Source organism: Pleurodeles waltl, chromosome 10 (genome assembly GCF_031143425.1).
Source record: "Pleurodeles waltl isolate 20211129_DDA chromosome 10, aPleWal1.hap1.20221129, whole genome shotgun sequence".
Lineage (NCBI taxonomy): Eukaryota > Metazoa > Chordata > Amphibia > Caudata > Salamandridae > Pleurodeles > Pleurodeles waltl.
Genome location: NC_090449.1, coordinates 532,357,134 through 532,383,476, shown reverse-complemented (window position 1 = coordinate 532,383,476; position 26,343 = coordinate 532,357,134).

The following is a 26,343-nucleotide window of genomic DNA, read 5'->3' as shown; positions in this document are numbered from 1 at the left end:
GCGATGCGACCAATTACCAAATCGCTAAAATTTGTGACTTCTGATTGCGACTTGTCATTGAGGAATCGCAATTTGCAAGTCGCAAACCGCATGTACAAGGCATTCGCAAATTGCGAATATTCACAAAAAGCCCGTTTTTGAACACCCAGATTAGCACTGATTCCAAAAATGCGGTAACCAGAACCAAAGTATAAAAGCAGACCCAGAAGCCATCTGGGTTACTCAAAATGGCTGCACTCGACGTGATTGCATGGAGGAGGCGAGTCCAGGCTGCCCAGCAGAGGAGGAGGAGGCGGAGACAGGATAGAATATACAGAACCAGGCAGACCATATTTCAACAAACTGAGAAGCAAATATATGATAAATACAGACTGAGCAGCACAATTATCTTAGAGATTATTGAACTGCTGAAACCTCAACTAGAAAGCTAGACCTTGTGCAACTGGTCCATCCCCACACATGTGCAAGTGCTCTGCTCACTTCACCTTTTGGCCTCTGGTAGCTACCAGGGGGTGATTGCAGTTGTTGGTGGGGTGTCCCAAAGTTCCCTGTCATTATTTTTTAGATGGTTCTTAGATGCCATAGTCACACACATATCCAGATACATATACCTACCCAGGAATGAAAAGGAAATATACAACACAAAATTGGACTTCTACAGAATTGCAGACTTTCCCCCATGTAATAGGGTGTGTGGATGGGACACATATACCCATATGTCCACCTGCATATCTAGAATATGTGTTCAGCAATAGGAAATGAACTCACTCACTCAATATCCAGGTGGTATGTGATGCCCATAATGTTATAACTGATATAGTGGCAAAATTTCCAGGGAGCACACGTGATGCATACATATTCAGGCACAGTGGGATACATCAACACCTAGAACGTGTGGAGTTTGGTGAAGGATATTTATTAGGTACAGTGTAGTATACACTGATGTCATAAATACATGTGACTGCATAACCATGTGAAGCCATGTTCATATCTGCTGTTTTGTTCCACAGGTGTCAGTGCATATGCCCTGAGGCCATAGATACTCACCCCATATCTAACACCTGCCAATCAGAATGAGAGGCGCTACAACATTGGACATTGGCAAAACAAGAACAGCCATTGAGAGGACCTTTGGCATGTTAATGTCACGTTTTCGATGCCTGCACAAAAGTGGAGGTGCACTCCAGTATGCCCCATAGACTGCATGCAAGATTGTGCGACATGTGCCATCCTATACAACATAGCAACCAGACATGGGCTACATCTCACCCTAGATGACACAGATTCGGAAGATGAGGAGCAAGAACCACCACAACGACAGCCTGGGAATGGTACCATCGCACTGGAGGGCAGACGGAGACGGGACCACATTGCAACTCACTACTTTGGCAGGTACGTAGCAACCGTTACAGCACTCACAAATGTAAGACACACATAGCCAGGTTGTGCAAAAAAAAAATCCTTTAATGTCAGGAGTGTATTATGGAAATGTTGGCATTTAGCTAGCAGTAAAGAAGTGAAATGTAAAAAAGTCTGACACATTAATATCATGTGCCTCAGGCTAAACCCAGGTAGACAACATCACACCCTCCTAGGGCTATGGCCACCACGGCCTGTGCCTGGTTGGTCCAGAGTGGTCTCCACCATGCTCTCTATAGCTGTAGGAGGTAGTACTGTGAATGGCCCTACACCTGTTCTGTGCGCCTCCCTCATCCGCTCTGCCACCCTTTCTTTTGGTTCTGGACCTGAGGTCGTACCACCTTTTGCAAACCTTCTCGATGGTGCAATGGCTGACTGCTATCACATTGATCTTGCTCTGTATGTCCATCCAAATCTTCTTTTTTTGTGTATCAGGGACACTCATTGCTGCCTTGCCAAACAGGACCTCATGGTGTAGACAGCACTCCTCATTCAGGACCTCCAACTCCTTATCAGAGAATTTGAGCTTTCTCTTCCTCCCTGCAGTGGTTGCCTCCTTAGTTTGAGTTACCATGGCTGCAGTTGCTCCTCTCAGCTGGGTGTGCCTCTGCTGTCTGTGCTGGCTAGACTCCCCCAAGTTAAATGGAGGGTACTTCCTGGTTCTGATGTCATCAACCAGCACCAGGAAGTGTGTTTTCTCTTTTCTCTTGCACCCGTTCACTAATTGCGACACAGTCGCAATTTGAGACTCTGTGACACACCTATGTCCAATTTAGAAAATCACAATTTGCGATTTCGCAAATTGCGATGTGACTCAGCACCAAATCACAAATTGGAATTGCGATTTTGTCTTACATCCTGTTTTGCCAGTCGGAAATAGCGATTCACATTAAGTCGCTATTTCCGACTCCCAATTTAAGCTTCGTACATGTAGCCCTTACTTACTAACCTGACTAATGAAAGTGCTGATTTGAAAGAGTTAAAAGGATCAGGGGTTTGGGAGAAAGTTGGCAAAGGTTTTGCTTCAGTGGGAAATTGTCTCAGCAACCTTGGGAAAGGAATATTGATGAAAATTATACTGGGGCTACTGATTATTGTGGTTTGCCTAACTGGAATATGGGGGATATGTAAATTGTGTACAGGCATACAATTGAAAAGGTCAAAGAATGATCAGAGGAGGGAAGAAAAGAAACAGGAAAAATTGTTTTAGGAAAATTCGAAAAGGTAACAAAAGTATGAGGGACTGAAATGACAGAATTTTAGCTGATGCAAACATTTTTGAGTGACAGTTTAGTGTGATGACATATTTAGTCATCAGACGAGGGATTGCTAGAGCAGGTATTTTAGTAAAGATATTAATGAGTATTAATGTAATATGAGAAATGGATTGGCATAGAAAAAGTACTAACATAGAAAAATATTGCATGCATTTGAAAATGTGATCACAATGAGTGGCCGTCAATATTCACAAAGTATACTTATTAATGGCTTATTGAAATATGAAGCTTATGTTTAATTAATGTAGTAGTACATCATATTAAGGGTTATGCATTATGTATTAGCTTTACTAATTGTAGGCCTTAACTTAGCGGAGGTCTTAGCCTAGTTGCACGGCCTCATGTCAAGCTGTATTTCTTAACGTTTAATAAAATGGCTGTTCGGAGAATTAAACTGATTTTTCACTGTACTGTTTAAATGTGCTCGTAACTAAAAGTCTTTGTCATGAGAACCGGTTGCTAGAAGATGCTGTTCTTGCTAAATGTAACATTATGAGTGTAACATTTGTAAGACTGACTTTCTCAGGAGAAGAGCAATGAAGACACTGACTGGAGAATAAGCTGCAACAATATTGTTTCCTGATGAGCCGGATGATGAGGACATTATCAGAGAAGCCAATCAGCGACATGAGAACGGAGTGGTGGTAGAATTTGTAGATTTGACATTTTAGTTTTATTTGACAAAGTGTGAACATGTGATTACTTGACCAATAGGGACTTGAGAAGTAGGTTTAGGGAATCTAACTTAGCTGGACTGCATGAAGGGAAGACAGCCCATTTGGCCATTTTCTTTCTTGAACGTCTTGACAAGAGACGTGCTTAACTTTATTGCATAAAGACTTTGCGTTTTCTGAACCTCGATGCTGAATTCTTGCTGACCGAACTGATGTCATGATGAAGAAAACTATCTTACCTTGCCAATCATTTGAGGAGAGGTATACAAATTACTAAATGTGACTTGCAATGAATGTTTGCTTTTTCTTTCTAGGTACAAGCCGCACTGTTTTGATAGAGCCATAGTTAAATGTTTTTCAAATTTGTGTTTGCTAAATTGTTTTGCATGAAGCCCAACATGATGATGCTAATCTGGTGTTATTTAAGGATTCTCATTAATGAAAGTCTGCTATGCGGAATAATGTTTGATATCTGTTCTTTGCTGAATCTAAATGTATGTGATATCATTTGCGCAATTATTCTTGTTATTAATGTGCACTGTAACCTTAGAATGTGTAATAGTTCAAGCTTTGATTAGATTGTGTTTCTTTCATCGCTTTGGACAGCCAGTGTTGTTTCTGTATGTTTATCATTTGATTTTGAGGTTAACCTACGTGACATTAGCATTCTTAATATAGGGAAATAAATATTCTAACTGAAAAGTCATGGTGTGTGACAATTACTTCTTATTAATGTCATTGATTATCATTGATTATTGATGTTATTGATTGATTATTGATCTGCATGTACTGGAGTTATGGTGGGAATGTCTTAATTGCGAGTCAAAAGGTTCATCGACCTATTCACGTCCCCTTGTAAGTTTACATAGGTTGCAGGTCTAATCTAAGCTAAAATATGTGTTCCCCAGCAGCGTGTAAAATGAACCAATGACAGCTGAATCTTTTGCAAAATAAAGAAGAGTTTAATCTTCCTTCTTCCACCCAGAGTTTGATGTCTAAACCTGAATTTTATTTTGGCTCATTTTGGTGCTAAATCTTAGATTAAAAGGATTCTCATTCAAAATATACACATACCTGTGTGCCTTCTCTGAAGGCCCATCCTGTAGAAGGAACAAGACATCAATATATCTACTCCATATCGGAAATATCTGGACAGGTCATGTGAATTCTTCATAGTTTTTAGCCCAGGCCACCAGCTCCTCCCACCAGCCCATCACAAGATTTGCAAAGCTGAGATTGAGGCAGGTGCCCATCAAAGTGCCCACCTTTGGTCTATAGTATCTACCACAGAACATACAAATATTTTCCTTGAGATAGTATCAAATCATCTCAAGTAACATTTTGATATGCTCATAGGAGCAAACAGCTCTAGTTTTTAAATTGTGCTCACATACCTTTAAACCAGACTCATGATCAATGCCCGTACACAATGATGTGATGTCCATAGTGATAATTACATTGGTGTCCATTCATTCAATGTTTTGTATCTTAGTCAAGAAATCTCTGCTATCCCTACAATAAGAGGCCAGTGCAGACACAAATGAAAATAGACATTTATTTAAATCACTGTGTTTTCCAAAAAAGCCTTATTTGAGGAGACAGTTGTCTCCCAGCAGGATCTGGCATTTTCTTAAGGACATATGGCAGGACATAAAAATAAGGATTTTTTGGATAATTCTTTCTAAGGAATAAATATTAATCAAAATCCAGGATACCCTTATTGCACCACTCAGGAAAACATGATAGTACTCACTAACAGATTTCCTATGTGTCTCGAAAGTAATGGTCTCATAACAGGCCCTGAAAATTCTACTCAGGTGTTCTGTTAAGTCAGAAAGTGAAGGAGGACTTTAAATCTTCTTGTCACATTTGTTCTCTGTTCAGAGACAGTGGTCAAAAGTCAATTTGTCTTACAATTAATTTTCTTCTAACTTCAGAGTTCCAGGATTTTGTCAGTTTTTTTCTAACAACATTTCAAATCAACAGTACAAACATATCAACATATATTTCAGTAGATGTAAAAGCCCATTGTACTTCTGTGTGATGAAAATATATTTTAATAGGATGAAAACAAATCAGAACACTTTACTGATGTGCAAAGAATAAATGTTTTGTGAAACCCGATTTTTATTGGATTTGTTAATATATTGTATAGTTCAATCAGTAAAGCTGCAAGTTAGTGGGAAGATTTTCAGACATTTCATGGACATTTTCTCTCTGTCAATGACAATGTGTGACCACATCATGCTTTAGTAATATATTTATTAAAAATGTGTGTTTAAACATAAACCTAGAAACACTCCTGCCCTGGTAGCAATGTTATTGGTAAACTAAGAAGCAAGTAATGGATCATGTGTCCCCTCTATATGGGCTAGATTCTTTTTATACATCGAGCAAATATTTAGTCCATTTAATCAAACAAATAATTTTTTTTGTACTGAAAAAATGCTGAACTCACATATTTGAAAGTACACTCATGTGAGAATGAAGAAAAAGGCGACTATATAAAGTAAAATATTTGCCTAGGATCACACAATTGAGACCTGTTTACGGGTCAAGTGATTACAGTTATGGTCGAGTAGATTATCCCAGTTACTCGACCTGCAGGTCTAGTAACATTTTCATAATTTTTTGAGGCCTGCATAACATTCAGTTTGACCTAACTGTCTATGACCTTCCCTTTCATACATGCTTGCATCCAAGACCACTAAAGTTTTACCTTTGACGGATTTGTTTATACCAATAGCGCCATATATTTTAAGTGTGGTGAGTGTCAGGTTGCTAGGTCCCTTCCCCCCCGTTTCCTAAAGAACTCAATTCTTTCACCATTATTTCAAGAAATATACCAATATTATCCTGGAATAATGTTGGTATTATCCAGGATGGATTTTAATTTAAACCCACTGCCACTTGGAATATTGATATTTATATCCAATGATTTCAAAACTCTTTCCAGATCAATATCTGGGTTGAACGATTTCCCTTTTCACAGTAGTGTTTCCAGAGTCAAGAGAAAATTCATATCTCCACTCATGATGTTGCTTGTGAAATTCAATTTATTAGGCAAGTAGTTTTCATGTTTGACATCTCATGTAACTTGTGCAATTTTAACTTTCTAATAAACAAATATAAATGTACTTGAGTCTGTACATCATCAAAATTTAAAGTTGGGCAAAATGTTAGTCCCAATTCAAGTACAGATTTCTCCTCATCAGTTAATGGTCTTTTGGACAGATTTAAGACAGTCAATTTCTCAATCAGTTTTTCCTGATCCTGCAGGTATTGCGTCTAGATGGTTGTGTGGCCTGACCTTCCTCTCCTTAGTTGTTTCCTTTTTTCCATCTTTTCTCAACCTCTTCCTGTGCCGCATACAGGAGGTCTGTCTTTTATCAGCTTGTCCACTTTGCTCATTGTAAAAACTTCCTCATTAACTCATGAGGGAAGAAGGGTCAGCGTTTTATTCAGACCAGAGCTCACATCACAAATCAATCCTGTAGAAATGCGATCCAGTTGTTTTTGTGCATCTTCCACCTTCATTTCTTTTCTCGGAAAATCACACTTTTTTGTGAATGTCAGAATCCTGCCCTCTACGTAATCTTTTTAAATTTTTGTTGCTTCTTCAACTTGACTTCTTCCTCATATTTCAGTAATCATTCATTCATCACTTGTAGCTCATTGTTTAGTTATTTTCTTTGTAGTTTGACATATAACAGTCAGGTTTAACTTAAGAGGCAATGTGTAAAATATTTGTGCAACACTTAATTACAGTCGCCCAATGAAATACACCACAAAAGACTGCACAACAGGTTAGCAAAATAGATAATATTTACAGGAGCAACTTGTGGTGCTAAATGGGGGTGGGGCAGCGCACGCAGTTGGGGAGGTCGGGTTGGGGGTGTTGGTTAGTGGCAGGGGGAGTTAATTAAAAAAAAACTTACCTCAATCGTCACCACCGCCGTCACCATCAAGCTGCTCCTCTCGCAGACAAGCTGTAGGTATAGGCTCCCAGCCTGCCCTGTGGCCGTTCCTGATGCTGCTCAGAGCCGCATTAGAAATGGCTGGGAGTGCCCAGCCAGGGTGCCCCCCAAGCAGACTGGGAGCCTGTGCATGCTCTCTCTATCCCGGCAACACAGTGCCGGGCTTGAGAGAGCCTACTGCGCATGTGTGTTTGGCTGGCCTGAGACAGCCAGCCAAACATATATATGCGCAGTGAGGGGAAGTGCTGTGCACTCCTGCTCAGTGCTTGTCACAGTATGTGGCCCGTCCCTTTTGTAAAAAAATTATAATAAACATAGTTTGTTATTATTTTTTGGTAAAAGATTTGCAGCTGCTGCTGATGGCGGGGGGATGCTTCTTTGGCCTAGTGGAGGAGCCATGTCTGGATATTTACCTGATTAAGGCAAGACCAAAATGAAAACAATCCAATCAGTATCCAAGGATTTGCATTTTTTTATATTAATATAATGGGCAATAACAGTGCTAATAGGAAAGCTGATGCTTCTTTCAGAGGAATTACAGTAATGCTACACTCAGCAGTTCACAGTACACAAGGTGGACCGGGGCAGATGTCACCATGCTGTTGCATCACCTGGTAACCCTTTGGTTTGTCTGGAGCAGCTTCAGAAGGCGGGGGAGTGTTACTCCCCTGTTGGGAATACTGAGGCAAAGGTGCATGGTACACGCACTAGGCCTGGAGAAATAATGCAGCTCTGCACTGGAGTCACATAGGCGAGAGAGCACAGCCAGCTCGCTGAGTTCAGCAAGATAATGCAGCACTCCCCTCTCTAGAGTCACAGAGGCCAAGGAGTGTGGCACACATTCTGAGTCCAGAGAGATGATTCATCACTCCCTGCTCTGGATTCACAGTGGTGAAAGGGCACAGCACATGCCTTGGGTCTGGGAAACATTGCAGCGCTACATGTGCTGGTCACAGAAGCAAAGGAGAATAGCACATGTACTGGGGTCTGGAAAACAAAGTGCTCCACATGCACTGGGGTAGAAAAATTATAATCTACCATTTGAGGATTCAGGCTATCCATTAGTGTGGAGTACCGCTTTTGATCAGGGAATCTTTTTCATTCAAGAAGCACTGTAGACAGCAAGGTCTTTGATGTCCCTCAGATGTCAAAGAGAACAGTGGACAAGCCAACAAGCCCTTGGAGTTCTTTGGGTTATTGTGTGCTGTAGAGGGCAGGTTTAGTTCTCCCTCACTGCATAGGTGAAAGCAACAGACCAACACAGCAGAGCACAATGCAAATTGGTAGTCCCTACTGGCAGCACAGCAAACAGCAGTCATCAGGCCAACACAGCAAAGCAAGTGAGTATCCGCAGGACCCAAAAGTGATCTGGTTTGTGGGGTTTAGGATCCAGTACTTATGTAGGGGAGAATTCAAAGGAGATCTCTGAGTTGCACAAGGGTTCCCTTCATGCTAGCACCCTCTGTCAGATTATCAATCAATCAATCAATCACTCAAACTTTTATAGCAGAGGTCTTCAAACTGGGGGGCGGGCCAGGCTCTGGCCAAAAGAAGCATTGTACAGATAACAGGGCTTTGTTTTAATCAGAACCATGCTATTGCATTTTCAAAAAGGTAACAGTAATTAACTGCAATGTTTAAATAGGTCTAGACATATTTAAACACTGCATCTTTATAAAATAATTATGAAAAATTACGAGGAGGGCCCAATGATTTTTATTTTTCAACCATGGGAGTGCTGCATTAAAAAGTTTGGGTACCACTGTTCTATAGAGTGCTGGAGCTGTATCCTGCTGTGTGGAGGAATGATCATTCGAACATCCAGGTCTTTAGTTCTCTTCTAAATTGCTGGAGTGACAGTGCAGTCCTGAGGTGCAGAGGGAGGTTGTTCCAAGCCTTGGCTGCCAGATGAGAGAAGGAGCATCCTCTACTGTTGGCTCAATGCATCAGTGGGGTGTCATCAAGGGAGAGGGATGCTGATCTGAGGTGTCTCGTCGGTTGGTGGAAGGTCAGGCGTTTGTTGATATATTCTGGTCCTTTGTTGTGTAGGGCCTTGTAGGCGAGGGCAGCATCTCGAACTGACATTTCTTCTGAATTGTGAGACAGTACAGTTTTTTGAGATGGGATGTGATGTAGGTGCTTCTGGGGATGTCGAATATGTCTCTTGCCGCTGAGTTCTGTATTGTCTGGAGTCTCTTTAGGAGGTGTGCTGCGACTCCCATGTAGAGCATGTTTCCGCAGCCCAGTCTTCTGGTGATGAGTGCCATTGAGAGCGTGATTATGGGACTTCCAGAGAAACTCAAAGGGGGTGGGATGTCCTCTTGCCATGCCTCCTTTTTGCATACAGGGAGGTTCCTGAGAAGAAGGAGGGATTCAGCCCCTTTGAACTTCTGTTCGGGCACCCTGTAAGGGGTCCTCTGAGTCTTGTGAAAGAGGGATGGGAAAAGCCTCTCAGGCAACCTAAGCAAGACATAGTGGACTATGTTCTAGGCCTGCATTCTTGCATGGCAGAGTCCATGGAAAGGGCAAACAAGAATCTTCAGTCCAACCAGGATCTTGTAAAGCACTGGTATGATCAGAAGGCAGCCTTGGTTGAATATCAACCTGGCCAGCTGGTGTGGGTGTTGGAGTCTGTAGTTCCCAGGGCCCTTCTGGAAAAGTAGACTAGGCCTTATTGCATTGTGGAGAGAAAGGGGGAAGTCGCCTACTTGGGTGACTTAGGCACCCCCAGGAATCCTCACAAAGTGATTCATGTCAATTGCCTAAAACCACACCAGCACAGGGCTGACATGACCATGATGTTGGTCACAGACAGAGAGGAGGAGGAGGACAGAGAGCTACTCCCAGACCTCCTGTCATCCAACCCACAAGATGGTACAGTGGAAGGTGTTGAGCTGTCAGCTACCCTCACTGCACAGCAGCAGGCTGACTGTAGGCAGGTTTGCAGTCAGTTTGCAGACCTCTTTTTCTTAACCCCTGGACAGGTGACATGGTGTACCCATGATGTGGACATTGGTGACAGCCTCATGTGAAGAATCAGTTGTACAGACTGGCTGACCAAGTTAAGGACTGCATGAAGGCGGAGATCACGAAGATGCTAGAGCTAGGGTTGATTGAACCCTCTCAAGGTCCCTGGGCTAGCCCAGTGGCACTTGTCCCTGAGCCTCACTCAAAAGATGGGAAACCTGAGATGAGGTTTGGTGTGGATTATAGGGGGTCGAATGCAGTCATTAAAACTGATGCACACCCTAGTTCAAGTACCTTTGACTTGACATCATAGTACTGGCAAATTGGACTGACCCAGGGAGCATAGGAGACTTCTGCCTTCTCCACTCCTGAGGGCCAGTTTCAGTTTAAGGTGATGCCCTTTGGCTTGAAGAATGTACCTGCCAGTTTTCGGAGGGTGGTGAATCAAGTTCTCTCATGCTTGGAAGACTTTAGTAAAGCTTTCATAGATAATATAACTGTCTTTAGCTCCAGCTGGGAGAATCACCTGGTCCACCTCAGAGATGCTTTACAGGTCCTGTAATAGGCAGGCCTGACTATAAAGGGCAGTATGTGCCAGATAGGGCAGAGTCCTGTTGGCTAATTCGGCCACCTGGCAGGTGGAGGCCAAGTTAAACCTCTCCAGGCCTAGATCTAGACCATTCTGGACTGGTAGCCCCCCACAACCCAGACCCAGGTCAGAGCCTTTTTAGGCCTGACAGGGTACAACAGGAGGTTTGTGAAAGGGTATGGAACCATTGTGGCCCCTCTCAGAAACAACCCAGGAAAAGACATTTGGACAGCAACCAGTCAGATTGCCTTTGATGCCTTGTAAGCAGCCATGTATTCAGCACATGTCCTAAAAGCACCTGACTATGGAAACAATTCATTGGCCAGGCAGACCCTTCTGAACTAGGGATAGGGGCAACCAAAAATGAGGGCCAGGATCAGCCAGTACCTTTTACAAGTGGGAGGCTCCTTCCCATAGAGCAGCATTTGAGTGCCATTGAGAGGGAAACCATTGCTGTGGTTTGGTCCCTGAAGAAGCTTAGACCACACTTGTTTGGGACTCACAAAAAAGTTCAAACCAATCACAGGGCTCTCAGGTGGTGAAGGCAGATGGGAGCAGAGAACCCCAAATTGTTGAGGTGGATTTATTTCCCTACAGGGCAGGACTTTGTAGTGGAAGACAGGCCAAGGACTGACCATGCCAGTGCACATGGCCTTTCAAGGTTATTCTACTTAGAAGATGAGGAGTACCAAGAGAGAGGATAGTGCTCATCCCTTTTCATCTGCGGGGAGGGTATCATGTTGTAAAGTGCCCCTTTTTGCATGGTCACCCCTCACTTTATGCTGTCAGATGCTGTGGTATTTTACCTGTAGTGTGCTAAGGCTTGGTAGCCAAGCCCCAGCACCAAGGCTATTTCTTTTAAAGTAAATGATGAATTGCATAGGCCAATTGGCAAGCACCTTACAACCCCTGTAAGTCCCCAGTGAATGGTACCCAGGGCAAGGGTGGTAATGGGGGTACCAGGACTGCAGTGCTAATTGTGCCACCCTGAGTACACCAACTAAAAGAGAGACTCCAGAGCTGCTAAATGAGCCTACATGAACAGCCTGCTGCTAAGTGAGACCCTTCCCACAAGTGCAGACGGAGCCCCTGTTACTGCCCATTGACAGGTCCAAAACCCCTAAGGCAGGTCCCCTGTATCTCAGGGGGAAGGGTGCACTGTTCAATGAGTGAGGGCATATGTGCAGGAGCACATTTGCCCCCATGCTGGCATTTAAACTGCAATACTGGCCTGAGTAATTGGCAGTCAACTGAAAAACATGAGCTTGCATCTGACCACTGCTCAGATGTGCAGCACTGCAATGGCCCATCTGAATCCAGTTGTGTTTGGTATCAAACACTATGCTTTTCAAACCTGATCATGAAGCCCATGTTTCAGATTAAAAAGCAGAAGCCCAGATGGCACCCTTAGAGGGTGCCAACAGAGTTACCCAGTTCTGTACTCTTTTGGCAGACTCTCCTTAGCTGCTGCCACAACAGACAGAAGTATGACCTCCTGCTGGTGGTGCTTGAACCTTGGCAGGACGTAAGGCAAAGTGCCTGGAGGTTACACAGCCTACCTCCCAGGCTGGCTAGTGCAAAAAGCATCAGGTCTGTGAGCCTCAAAGGCCTCACCCTCTTTTGATATGCAAGCAGCTGTCCCCCCTGTGGAGGACAAAGCATTTGTGCCCTTTCCAGCTGGGCAAGTGGGAAATTAGCTAAGTAGGAGGTGTGCACCTCCCTTAAACTAGCAACACCTTTGAGGTTGGGTTAGGAGATCTGCATGGCCATGGAAGGGTACTCCCATCTTGGCAGACCACTAGAATAGTGGGCTCTGGGTAGAAAGTGACATACTCCCCACAGGAAGTTATCACTGCAAGGGCAGACTAGTTGAAGGGACAGTAGCCCATTGGCCACTGTCCCTCACATCCTCAAATGGCCCCTAAGCCAGGATTTAAGGGGCTCCCTAGGCACTAGAACTTAGATCTTTCCAGGTCAAGAAGGAAGAAGCACAAACAGACACCTGCACCAACAAAAAGGACTTGGACACCGGCCCCAGCACAAAGAAGAGAACACAGAGGCCCTCATTACAACCCTGCCGGTCGATGGTAAAGCGGCGGTAAAACTGCCAACAGGCCGGTGGTAAAAAAAATGGAATTATGACTGTGGCGGAAAATGCCAACATAGAAAGCCACTTTAACACTCCGACCGCCACGGCGGTACAAACAAACAGCATGGCGGTCTCCGCCAACAGACTGGCCACACCATTATGACAGGCCAATCTGCCACCTTTTCCGGGGCGGATTCAACGTGAACAAAAACACAGTGGAAACAGGACTTGGAAGGGGAAACACTCACCTCTACACATTCCACGAGGAACCAGGATGCCATGGAGCCTGAACTCCAAATACTCCCTGCGATTGTCCACCTGCCCCTCTACCAGGAGCCCGACCGACGGCCACGACAATCACGGTGAGTACTGTACCTACGACACAGGGGAGGAGGGAGGGAAAAGAGAGTGATACACACACGCAACACCCCCTCCCCCACCCTCACCCACAACAACACACACACCAATCAATGGTGAAACATTACATTTACACCCCCCAACCCCTCCTAGAAGAACTCAAGGACAAAAGGAAATGAGTTGAACGATTGTAATCATGTAAAATCCATTAATCAAAAATGGATATACACTATAAACAAATATGTACACCAAGAATTAAAGTCCAGGTACTGCACCAATATAATCCGTGGACCACTAGGCCCAAAATGCATGGGCGAGGCCCACACTCGATACCCGATCGAAACGGAGAGAACACTGCAGGGCATCAGATCGAAAAAAACACAGGCACCTCAAGGGGAAGGGGGGCACCTCAGCCGGATGAGTGCACGACGCCAGCTCCACGAGGGGGCTCCTTGCCCATTGATGTATCCTGGGGAGTGCAAAGCCACAGTCTCTCAAGTCTCTCCAGTCCCTTCCCCACCTTGGATGGTGGCGCAGCTGTCTTGCTACTCCCAACTGTTGTCCTGGCTGAGCCCTTGATGGCAGGTGTTTTGGCCTTCTCCCTCTGGGATGTGGACAACTTCTTCTGTTTTGGAGGTGGGGGAATGATTTGGCCTCGCTCCTTGGGACACTGGCAGCCCTGCTGCTTGGCGCACTCCATAATCCGCTTAATGCTGGCACCACTGTGCGCGGTGATGTGGTGGCTGAGGTGCTGGGTTGGGACCTGGGAAGGTGGGCCCTAGGGGACGGAAGGGGTGGGGGAGGTGAAGGGAAGAGGTCAAGGTTTGACAGGAAAAGTTTTTGAGACACACTGGGACGGGTAGATGGAGGGGGTTTTGGAGTGGAGGTAGAGGTATTGGTTGTAGGAGGTGTCTGTTTGCTGACTTTGGGTGAAGGTGCATGGGCTGGTGGCTGTCGTGAGGTGGATGGCTGTTGGGTGGGTGTGTGACTGCGTTTGTGTACTTCGGGAGGAGGGCTCACAGACACACTGGTAGAGGACACAGGGGATGTGTAAATGGTAGTGGGGTGGTGATTGCACGTGAGCGGTGTGTGGTGATGGGCGTGCTGTTGATGGAGGTAGTGGCTGAGGATATAGTGCATGCAGGTGTGAGTGGAGACGTGACAGGAAAGGAGGAGGCAGACGTGGAGGAGGGGGACACAGTGGAGGCAGTGGATGTTGGTATGTGTGCATGGGTATGATGCTTGTGTGAGTGCCTATGGGATTTGTGGTGCTTATGTTTGCCAGAGCTACCCTTGTGTGTTGAGGTGTGTGCATGCTGGTCTGATGGTGTGCTTGGGATAGGCTGAGGTACTGGGGATTGGGTCTGGGTGCAGGACGTTGGAGGGGGGAGGTTGGACACAGGGACAATGGCTGCCATCAGTGCTGAGGCCAGAGTCTGAAATGCTCGCTGTTGGGCTGCCTGGACAGAATGAATGCCCTCCAGGTATGCATTTGTCTATTGCAACTGCCTCTCTACACCCTGGATGGCATTCAGAATGGTAGACAGCCCAACAGTGAGGGATCTCAGGAGGTCAATGGCCTCCTCACTGAGGGCAGCAGGGCTGACAGGGGCAACGCTTGAGGTGCCTGGGGCGCAGGAGATGCCCACTCTCCTGGGTCAGAGGGCACAGGGCACACACTGAGGGTCTGCTGGGAGGTCAGTGCTGGTGGGGGGTGGCAGCTGTACCTGTAGATGGGGGGGCACAGAGGGGCCCACCACAGCAAGGGAGCTCCCATCAGAGGAGGAGTCGGTGTTGCTGGTCTCTACTCCAGTCCCCGCCGTGGAGCTCCCCTTGCACTCTGTCCCACTGGTGAATTCTGACTCCGTAGTGTCACCCTCCAGAGCCATGTGCGATGGATCTCCCTCCTGCTCCGGTGGCACAGCTCCTCCGCCTGATGATGCTAATGCACACAAGAACAGGGAGACCACAAAAAGGGGGGGAAAGAAAGTAGAAAGACATGTTCAGTACATGCAATACCCCTACCGTTGGCGGACACTACAGACACAGCAGCCCTCTGCACAACGCCATGAACTTGGAGTTCCCTAATTCCTCACAGGGACATGGGGTACATGGCCTGTGCCCGATTAGTGCACACATGGAAGTCACAGGAGCCTGACTAGGTGTAGATGGCTCTTACTACTGGTGGGGTTTGGTTGCCACTTAGCCTGCCTCACAAAGGGTCCTTGCCTACAAGGCTCGCCCTAGTCTAGGGGAACCCACAGCCCACCTACCACACCCAGACACCTCCAATGTGTGCAGAGTCAGATGGATGTGACTGTACTCACGCCCTTGCGGCTGCTGTGATGCCCTCAAGTGCCCATCCAGCTCTGGATACGCCACCACCAGGATCCGGAACATCAGGGGGGTCATGGTGCGATGGGCACCCCTCCCACGTTGGGAGGCCATCCCCAGCTGGGCCTCCACTGTCTTCTCGCTCCAGCGGCGAATGTCCTCCCATCTTTTACTGCAGTGGGTGCTCCGTCTGTGCTGGACCCCCAGGGCCCGGACGTCCTTGGTGATGGCACGCCAAATATCCTTCTTCCGGTGGGCGCTGACCTACAGGAATAGGACAGGGGAAAAGGTACAACATTAATCGTCCTGACCGTCACAGTCATTGGCCCACATTCCCACCCTTGCCCTGATGCACATACACTCACTGTTGGATCATGCACGCCTCATACCCCCCATCTCCCATCTACACCACTCCAAACAGGCATTGCCCATACAGCATGCTCACAGTGTTCTCACCTGTTTGTCTGGAGGACCGTAGAGTAGCGGGTACTGGGGGAGGACCCCATCCAATAGTTTATCCAACTCCTCTGATGTGAAGGCAGGGGCCCTTTCCCCAGACACATGTGCCATCGTCGCTTCCAGACTGAGGTCACAGCAGCACCTGCAGTGTAGGTCCTCTCCTGTTGAAGATCAGGTATCAAGTGAGTGAACAGAGAGAAAATGGCGGTCACGTCCGCGGCGGTGCGTTCCGTCACTGCCGGCGTACATCGTCATTGGCTCCTGGGACCCATAGGGTCCAATGTTAACTAATGCAGGATTGCGCCGCGGACTTTGACCACCTACCGCGATGGTGTACAACGCCAGCGAAGTTATCACATATCCCCTTGTCCCACATTACAGGTCAGGTAGCCGCCGTTTCAGGGCGCCACATGGCATTATTTTTAAATGCGTCACACATATCTAGGCCTTGCATATACACTAATACAGGCACATAGCGGATTGACAAATGTGTGCAATAAAGTTGTTGTTTTAGTACCTCAGTGTTGGCGGACCCTCTGCTCGCTGTTCTCATCCATAGAGCACGTCCACTGGGGCAGGTGATGAGATGGCGGCATCCTCCTGTGTACAGACCTCTGGTGGACCTGTCGACAATGGAAGAGTGACATGTAATTGTCACCTACAGACTTGATCGTGCCAAAATCCAGGAACTGTGTGCCCAGTTGGAGCCAGACCTGATGTCAGCTATCCGCCATCCCACAGGAATCCCCCCTCTAGTACAGGTCCTGTCAGTACTCCATTTCCTGGCAAGTGGGTCTTTTCAAACAACAGTGGCCATAGTATCAGGGATGTCCCAGCCTATGTTCTCAAACGTGTTGTCCAGAGTATTGTCTGCCTTGCTGATACACATGCACAGCTACATCATTTTCCCTCAGGTGGAGGATTTGCCTACAGTGAAAGGTGACTTCTATGCCCTGGGACATATCCCCAGCATCATAGGTGCCATTGATGGACACATGTGGCCTTGGTACCCCCCGCAGGAGTGAACAGGTGTACAGAAACCAGAAGAGCTCCCATTCAATGAATGTGCAGACGGTGTGTTTGGCCGACCAGTACATCTCCCATGTAAATGCCAAATTTCCTGGATCAGTGCATGACGCTTACATTCTGAGGAATAGCAGCATCCCTTATGTGATGGGGCAACTCCAGAGGCACCGTGTGTGGCTAATAGGTGAGGACAAGGACCCGATACAGTGGGAATAGTTGTCTGGGTCTGGGGTTGTCCCTAATGGTTAATGTTTGTCTAACCGTTGTCCCTCAACATTTGCAGGTGACTCTGACTACCCCAACCTGTCATGGCTACTGACCCCCGTGAGTAATCCCATGACAAGGGCAGAGGAACGTTACAATGAGGCACATGGGTGAACTAGGAGGGTTATAGAGAGGACCTTCGGCCTCCTGAAGGCCAGGTTCCGGTGCCTCCATATGACAGGTGGTTCCCTATACTACCCACCAAAGAAGGTGTGCCAGATCATTGTGGCCTGCTGTATGCTGCACAACTTGGCTTTGCGATGACAGGTGCCTTTTCTGTAGGAGGATGGTCCAGAAGGAGGTCTTGTGGCAGCTGTGGAGCCTGTGGACAATGAAGAAGGGGAGGCAGAAGAAGAGGACATAGACAACAGAAACACCGTGATCCAGCAATACTTCCAGTGAAACACAGGTAAGAAGACATTACAGCCTCCTACATCTGATAAAATTGTTCGACCTATCATCTGTCTGTCACATTCACCCAGTGTATGGACCCTAATTTGTCACTTTCCCTTTCGATTTCACAGATGTGGGTCCCACTGTGTGACCTCTGCTATGTTACCTCATGGACTAGAGCTCTGTGACATAGGTATGTTGACAATGGACATTGCTATTTGTCCCAGTTATTGCAAATACACATTTTGGAAAGCACAGACTGACTCCAGATTGTTTTGTGATTCAAGGGTGTTTATTTAAGTGCTAAATAGTGGACGGGGTTGTAAAATGGGCAGGGGTGATGGTGGAGGAATGTCCATGGCAGAGTCCATTTATTTGTCTCACAGGTGCATTGTCCAAAGGGGCATAGGAAGAGGAGCTAGGGCAGTTTAAGGATGGACAGGGTGACAACGTGGGACAGAACGATGACATTCAGGGTGGTCTCATTTCTTGGCGGGGGTCTTGGCATTGTTCTCTGTCTTTGTCCTGGATCTCAGGGACAGCTTGCCGGGTGGTTCTCCATCTGCAGGGGGTGGGGTGCTGGTGTCGTGGTCCTGTCCACTAGCGCCGGCAGAGGTGGTGGGCAGTTCATCATCCAGGCTAATGTCAGGGCCCCTTGTGGTGCCACAGTGTCCCTCCTGGTGTTCACGAGGTCCTTCAGCACCCCTACAATGGTGACCAGGGTGGTTTTGATGGACTTGAGTTCCTCCCTGAACCCCAAATACTGTTCCTTCTGGAGCCGCTGGTTCTCCTGAAACTTGGCCAGTACCGTTGCCATTGTCTCCTGGGAATGATGGTATGCTCCCATGATGTTGGAGAGGGCCTCGTGGAGAGTGTGTTCCGTGGGCCTGTCCTCCCCCTGTCGCACAGCAGACCTCCCAGTTCCCCAGTTTTCCTGGGCCTCTGTCCCCTGAACCATGTGCCCACTGTCACTGCCCCCAGGTCCCTGCTGCTCCTGGGGTGGTGGGTTAGCCTGGGTTCCCTGTAGTGGTGGACACACTGCTGCTTGACTTGTCCCAGGGACAGAGGTATGGGCCCGCTGGGTGTTCGCTGTGCTGGTGTTTCCTGAGGGGGAGGCTCTGTAGTGCCCTGTGACTGTGTGAGGGAACCGACTTTCTCGAGGTCCCAGATGGGCCGGGCGGGCCAGTTGGACAGAGCTGCTGTCATCACTATGGGTCTCTTCTGTGGGGGGAGTGGACATGTTTCGAACCTCCTGTCCTGTGACGTTGGTTATAGGTCCTGCAGGGGTGCAAAGGCATTATTATTGCATCTGTGTGTGCCATGGTGTGCAGTAGGTGGGTGACCCTGTACCCCACTGCTTACATTCTTGTGTAGGACCTTGTGTGATAATTGTTTAGGGGTCTGTGTGGGTATCTGTAGTGGACATGCATTGGTGATGGGTGTCCATGCTTTGTTGTTGCATGCAGGGCTTGGTGTTGGGATGTGTGGTTTGTGATAGTGGGACACATGTGAGGAGTTGGAGTGATGGGGGTGAGGGCGAGGGTGGGGGTATGTAATAGCATGCAGGTAGGGTGGGGGATGAATTAGTGAAAGATTTGACTTACCAGAGTCCATTCCTCCAGCTACTCCTACGAGGCCTGCACTATAGCCAAGACCTGCTCCTTTCATGTTGTTAGTTGTGGGGGAGGAGGTGGGGGTCCGCCGCCAGTCCTCTGAACCTCAATGTGGTGTCTTGAGACCACGGAACGCACCTTCCCCCGTAGGTTGTTCCACCACTTCCTGATGCCACCCCATGTTCTTGGGTGCTGTCCCACTGTGTTGACCCTGTCCACGATTCTGCGCCATAGCTCCATCTTCCTAGCTATGGACATGTGCTGCACCTGTGATCCAAATAGCTGTGGCTCTACTCAGATGATTTCCTCCACCATGACCCTGAGGTCCTCCTCAGAAAACCTGGGGTGTCTTTGCAGTGCCATGGGGTGGTGTGAGTGATGTGTGACGTAGTGTGTGTTGTGATGTGTGGGGTGATGTTTAGGGGTGTGTGTTGTTTTGTGCGTGGATGTATATGAGTGATGGTGTTGTGTGCCTCTGTATGCTGGTGTGGTCTTTGCTTTTCTGTCTCTCTGCTTCTTCCAAATTTTTGGTAGTAAGAGTTTGTGGGTAATGTGGGTGTGTGTTTTATATTGTATTGGGTATGTGGGAGTGTTGTGTGTATGTGTATCAGGTGTGTGTATTTGGAATTGTCCAGTTTGGTTGTGTTCTGTAAATGTGTGTGTATTTTGAGCGCGGCGGTGTGTACCGCCAATGGAATATCGTGGTTGAAAGACCGCCGCGTGGATTCGTGGGTTGTGATAGTGTGGGCGTGTTCCTGTTGGCGTGACGGTGGAGGTTTTGTTATCGCCAGTTTATCACTGACCTTTGGTGTGGCGGACTTGTGTGAGTGTCTAGATTTTGGCATATTCTGAGCTGTGGGTTGTAATAGCTGTGGCGGGATTCCGCGGCCAAGGCGGTGTGTTGGCTGTTTTCTGCACGGCAGTAAGCGGAATTTACCGCCAATGTTGTAATGAGGGCCAGAGTGATCTAGTGAGAGCAATATTGGAACCATGTGCCAGGTGTGTGCTAGTGGTGAAAACTCATTGGTCCCAACCAGAGGGACCCCCGTGGACACCAAAACCCCAAAGGAAGACCCCCCCAACTGGTGGTACCAGTCCACAGCAAATTGCAGGAGTAAAGAAGTGCTGAGGAGAAAGAACTGTGACCTGACGGGCTCTGAGTGCCTGAGCCCAAAGAAATTCGGTGTCCATCATCTAAGAAGTGGGGCGAGGCCCGTATCAAGTTTCAAGCCTCTACTCTCTACCAAACGAATTCCAGCTGCCAAAAATCTTGTGGCCCACCCTTGCAGCTACCAAGGTTTGTTGGATGCCCACACGAAACCACCAACGGTCACACAATGTTCACTGACTCCAGAGCACCCACCCAGCACAGGGATTGACATTGCCAATGACCCCACTCCTGTGGGTTTGCAGCCTGATAAAGTGACTTTGACTGGAGCAGCAATGCAGGTTTGGCACAACCATTCTGGTGATTGACAGCTAGGAGCTACCTCAGCACCCAGAGCCACCGGACAAGGTGATGAAGATCCAAGTCAGTCGCGGCTTGCTCCTAATTGAAAGGTTGGGACAAGTGTGGCGTGCAGGGGAGGATGAGAGTGGGACAATTAATAATACAAAATAAAAAAATAATAAATAAAAAAACTTACCTCCTCTGTGCTGCTGCGTCTTCTCTGTCCTCGTCACTGGTGCTGCAGGCACAGGCTCCCAGCCTGCCCGGCCTAATCCTGATGCTGCTCAAATCAGTGCCAGGATTGGCTGGGAGCGCCCAGCCAGGGTGGTCCCAGGCAAACAGGGAGCCTGTGGAGGCTTTCTCCAGCCCGGCAACTGTGATGCCGGGCTGGAGAGAGCCTACAGTGCATGTGTGTTTGACCGGCCTGAGACAGCCGGCCAAACACACTTGCGCTCTGAGGGGAGTGCTCTGTGCACTCCCCTCCAAGGCTGTCATCCCCTACGCCCCACCCCTTTCACCATTAAGGGATAATAAACCTAGTTATTATTCCTTCGTGGTGAAAGCGTTGCAGCTTCTGCTGCTGGTGGGGTAGTGACGCTCCTCTGCCTATATGGAGGAGCCACCCCTGGTCCAAGTGTCAATCCCTGGTCTTGGCCCTCAAAGACCCTTACGTCCAAAGGGTAGAATGTGAGTCAATCCCCGAGTCCAGTTTTGCAAAGGAGCACAAAACGCACCAGCAACTTCGGACCATTCAGCACCAAGGACAGCCAAGTCACCTCTGCAACTGGGCTCCCTGGGCAAGGTAAAAAAAGTTTGACTGTCACCTTATGTTTCCATAGGTTCACCTGAACTCACCTTAGAAGTGTCTGAGCACCCACTGCTATTTTCCCCATTGACTTCAATGGGAGCCCCTTAAATCTGCAAAGTACTGTATTCTGCAAAGACTTAAAAATGTACAACTCTGGATGTACAAAAGCTACAAAGTTTGTTTTGGTGTCTAAATTGAGATGACAATCTAATCTATTTTTATAAATTGGTGTTGGATTTTTGTCAAGTCGTGTCATTTTCTTATCTTCAATGTTGGTAATTGAAAATGTTCCTCTAAGTAGCCTGACTGCTCTTTGCCACACTACCGGGACTCAGCTAGGGTTTGCTCAGAGTGAATCCAAGCTCCCTACTGGGTATTGTGTTGGTATTCCATGGAAAGACTACTTAGTCAGGCTGTATACTACTTTCATCATGCTGCATTGATGTTACATAAATGGGATCTTGAACTCGTGTTTCACTTTCCCACTGTGAGATATGTATAGTTTGAGTACACGAAAAATCCTCAATTGACTTTCAGACTCAAAAAGTATTTTAGTCATACTATATAATACCTTCACCTTGATACAATGGAGATAGGCCCTCATTCTGACCTTGGCGGGCGGCGGAGGCCGCCCGCCAAAGTCCCGACGTCAGGTTACCGTTCTGCGGTCGAAAGACCGCGGCGGTAATTCTGACTTTCCCGCTGGGCTGGCGGGCGGTCTCCTTCAGACCGCCAGCCAGCCCAGCGGGAAAGAGGCTTCCACGATGAAGCCGGCTCGGAATCGAGCCGGCGGAGTGGAAGCTGTGCGACGGGTGCAGTTGCACCCGTCGCGTATTTCACTGTCTGCGCAGCAGACAGTGAAATACATGTAGGGGCCCTCTTACGGGGGCCCCTGCAATGCCCATGCCAGTGGCATGGGCACTGCAGGGGCCCCCAGGGGCCCCGCGACCCCCCCTACCGCCATCCGGATCTCGGCGGTCCGACCGCCGGGATCTGGATGGCGGTAGGGGGGGTCGGAATCCCCGCGGCGGTGCAGCAAGCTGCGCCGCCGCGGAGGATTCAATGGGGCCGCGGTACACTGGCGGGACCCCGCCAGTGGTGCCGGTCCGACCGCGGCTTTACCGCCGCGGTCGGAATCCCCATTGGAGCACCGCCGGCTTGTCGGCGGTGCTCCCGCGGTCCTCCGCCCTGGCGGTCAAAGACCGCCAGGGTCAGAATGAGGGCCATAGTGTCTTGCGTGGTGAGGAGTTCCCAGAGGGTAAGAAGGTGTTCGGGCTTCATGTTTGTGCATGCTGTCTGCGGCTGAGAGTAGGCATTCGAAGAGTTTCACAGATAGCTGAGATCTTGTTGTGGAAGAAGTCTGCGAGGTTGTTGCACAGTTCCTGGGAGGGAGTGATGTGATTCTCATTGGCTACAGGATAGATGAACTACTTCAAGATATCAGAGTTCCTCACTGTGGTTTCTGCTGGGTTTGATGTGGTCTGCTAGTGCTTTCTTCTTTGTTTCTTTCAGGAGGCAGTGGTACTGGTTGAAGGTGGTCTTGTAGGTGGTGCGATCGGTCTTCTGTTTTCTTGCTGATGCACCACTTCCTACAAAATTGTCGTCAATTGCATTAGGAAGAGTGCAGTTCCTGGGTGAACCAGCTTGCTCTTTTGCTTTGTTCTTTGACCTTGGCTGTCTTGGCGGGAGCATTAATGCATTCTATGATTCATTGGGAGAAGCTCTTTGCTGCTTATTCAGGTTGTGTGCAGAGTCTGAGAGGTGGGAGTGGAGGGTGTTGTTCCACTGGTCTTCTGATACCTTTTTCCAATTTCTAGGCATGGATCTGAGGGGTAGGGTGCCAGTGTGGGTCTGGAGAGAGTGAAGTGTATGCTGTGATGGTTGAGCCAGATGAGTGGTGTGGTGTGGATACACCTGACTCTGTTGCTGGAGGTGAAGATGGGGTTCAGCATGTGTACCACTATGTGGGTAGGGTCTGTCACAAGCTACTTGATGTGCTCGGGACTGATATTGTTCAAGCTTTCCAGGAGGGTGGTGGAGTTGGCATTGCTGGGGTCATTGGGGTGGAGGTTAAGGTCATTTAGGAAAATGTAGTGCTTGGAGATGATTGCTTGTGGAGATATAAGTTGCTGAAGATAACGTTGCAGAAGCTGGGGCCTGGTCTTGGAGGTCTGTAGGCAAGGGTGCCTCTGATGGTGCTTTTTTCCAACTGTGTAGAGCTGGAATTTGAGGTGCACCATTACCAGTGTCGGGTCATCAGGTGATGTTGTGCAGTCAATGGTGTCCTTGTAGATGATGGAGATTCCAACCTCTGTGCTTGTTGGTTCGGTCCTGGTGTGTTCTCTCGTAACCTTCAAGGATGGTGGTGGTGATGTCTGGTGCAAGGGTGGGGTTGAGTTAGGTTTCTGTGAGCAAGATGACATCTGGGGTGAGGGAGAAAAATGTGTCCTAGAACTCTGTAGCATGTTTAACTAGTGAAAGTGAGTTGAATAGGATGCACTGAAGTTATGTTCTGTCGTCTTGGTCACTGTGTCTGGTGCGGTGGTTGCTTCAGTGCTGAAGGTGAAGCAGCAGTGTCAGCAGGAGAACAGTACTCTAGTGGTATGTGTGGATGAGCTGCTGCAGTGGTTGTTTGTCCATCGGGTATCCAGGGCTCTGTGGTCTGCAGCAGTGTATCTTTGTGGAGTGGAAGAGCCAGGTTCCTAACGCTGGGAGGTCCTGGGAGAAGGGAGAGGTACTGGGAGGAGGTAGGCTTGGCTAGGCAGGGGTTGGGAAAATGGGCAGCAGGCAGGAATGGGAAAAAAAGTAATGAAGAGAGAAAGAAAGGAGGCAAAAAGCAGGAGAAAGTACTGAGAAAAACAGAGGGAAACAAGAGTGAAAATTAAGCAGGAGAAAACAATCAGAAAAGCAGGGGAAATGAGGTAGAAAAGCATTTAAAATGAGGCAGAAAGCCAGAAAGCAGGAGAAAGCACTCAGAAACTTGGTGAAAGCTGTGCGCAGCATGAGGTTGGATGCAATGGGTAATTTTTTTTATTATTCTCACAGATCCACCGAAAGGAAGAAAATAAAAATTGGGCAATTTTTTGCTCACTCCCTCTATGTGTCCTATGGGGTCATGATAACTGTACCCTCATCCCTTATGTGTTTTTGCACTCTTTGTTTCCAACCCCAAGTTAATGTGGCAAACAAAATGTTGGCTGCAATCCTATATATATATATATATATATATATATATATATATATATATATATATATATATATTTTAAACTCTAATATCTCAGATACTCTTGAACGTATTTACACCAAATCACAAACAGCATGCTTTCCAGACCAAGAGCTAGCATTTTGCCAATACTGGTATACATTTGTCAACTGGTTTGTGCTGTACTTGTTTTCAAAATCTTTACGCCAAAATGCAAGAGGAAAAGCCTTTTCAGGGCCCCACTTTTTCTCAGCCCTCTTCTTGACAGATCACAACAAAACATTCAAGACAGCAGCTAAACCGACTGAAGTATAAGTTCAACCGGTGCCAAAGTTATTGGCAAAACAAAAACACTCTTCCTATGGAAAATAAGTCCTAACTATAACAACCTACTTTGCCTGAACGATTCAATGTATATATATATATATATGCTGCTCGGAGCTGAAACGGTTGCTGAGGAAGCCAAACTTGATGAAGCACTACAAATATAAAAAACTCTGTTCCGCAAGGCAAGGTGGCACTTCAAAGATGATTATTATAATCTCACATCCTTGACACTGTGCAACATATATAGAAGTAGTCAACATAAATAAAGAGCAAGCACAATAGAGTGACTCATTCCCTGTGTTGACTATACCTAGTGGCTAAGGTTTCAGAGATGTTATAGTTAATTCCTGAATTTACTTTCTCAAAACCAGATAAATTCAGCAGTTATGGTTACCTGAGCTAACTATACCTTGAGCCCCTGAAATGCACTGCTTAGGACATCACATATTACATCACTCATGACATTATCAGTGACATCACAGATGACATCACTGATGACATCTCAAATGACATCACTGATAACGTCATCCATAGAACCACTCATACACCCAATTGTACTCATACACAAACTCACATGGATCACCACACATACACATACTAAAACACTAACATACCCATACTGGCGTGGGACTGGCTGTGAAAGTCTCTGTCTGGGTGTGAGTGCTTGCATCAGTGTCGTAGGAGGTGCATCAGTGTCTGAGTGGTCTGTGAATGAGTGTAAAAGTGTCTAAGTGGGTCTATGTGTAGGTACATCAGTGTCTCACTGGGTCTGTGAGTGGGTGCATCAGTGTCTGAGTGGGTCTGTGAGTGGGGGTACATCAGGGTCTGAGTGGATTCGTGAATGGGTGCTTGAGGGTCTGATTGGGTCTATAAGTGGGTGCATCACTGTCTGAGTGGGTCTGTGAATGGTTGTGTCAGTGTCTGTGTGGGTGTGCGAATGGGCATGTGAGGATCTGAGTGGGCCTGTGAATGGGTGCACAAGAGTCTGAGTGGATTTGTGAGTGGGTGCGTGAGAGTCTCAATGCGTCTGTAAGTGGGTGCATGAGGGACTGCATGTGTCTGAGAGTGGATGCGTTATTGTCTTAGTGGGTCTGTGAGTGGGTACATTAGTGGCTGAG